Genomic DNA, 1,038 nt, shown 5'->3' with positions numbered 1-1,038 from the left:
AACTGGGACCTCTTGGTTTTGAATTTTAATGTTATTATGTGTGTCCTTAATGGAATGTCGGCGTCGGCGAGGTGGAATGAAGAGGATGAGCTGAGTTTTCTTAGGGTTTAACTGCAGTTTCCATTTAGGGCACCATTTTGCAAATTCATTTATTTGCTATCTTAATCGGTTGAGTATATTGCGCGTGAGCAGTCCAATAGGCAGTGTCATCAGCAAAAAGTCCAAGTTTTGTGGTGAACTTCTTTTTAATGGGAGTATCATTGTCATAAAGAAGATAAATTAGTGGTGCGATTGTCGACCCATGTGGAACTCCTCATTGAATAGGAATATTGTTGGAGTATTGGTCATTAAGTTTGATCCTGGTGGTTCTGTTGGATAAAAAGTTATGTTACCATCTAATGATAGTTGTAGGTAAGTTGTAATAGGTATGTTCGCACATAATCTATCATGTCAAACGGAATCAAATACACCTGTAAGGTCCAGGGACGCTGCGCCAGTGATATGTCTCTTAGAGAAGGCGATCTGTATGTCATGGCACATACTCATTAGTTGATCAATGGTACTGTGTTGTGGTCTAAAGCCTGCTTGCTGCGGTATTATAAGCTTAATGCTGTTCAGGTATATGTGAAGCCTTCTGACCATAATTTTTTCCATGATTTTAGAAAAAAATTAGTGAGTGCTATTGGTCGAAGGTTGGAAGTGAGGTTAGCCGGTTTTCCTAGTTTGAATAAGAGAATGGTGTGTGATGTCTTCCACGTAGAAGGTACATAACCAGTAAAGAGGCTAGCGGTGTATAATTCAGCAAGTTTGGCATGAAGTATTGGTGGGGCAGCTTTTAGATGCTGTGTGGTGATCCTGTCAGGTCCTGGAGCTGCATTCTTCCTGCTTTTGATAGCTTCTTCAACTTCTATACGGTGGATAGGTTCAAGTAAGTCAGTGATGGAGGGAGGATGGTCATCAGCAAGATCAGCAGCAGTCAAATATTAATGGTTGGTGATGATTGTCTTGATTGTGTGAGCTAATTCCACAAGGGAATGC

Source organism: Thermobia domestica, chromosome 18 (assembly GCF_964235325.1).
Source record: "Thermobia domestica chromosome 18, izTheDome1.hap1.1, whole genome shotgun sequence".
Taxonomy (NCBI): Eukaryota; Metazoa; Arthropoda; class Insecta; order Zygentoma; family Lepismatidae; genus Thermobia; species Thermobia domestica.
Note: the sequence above shows the minus strand (reverse complement) of the source record.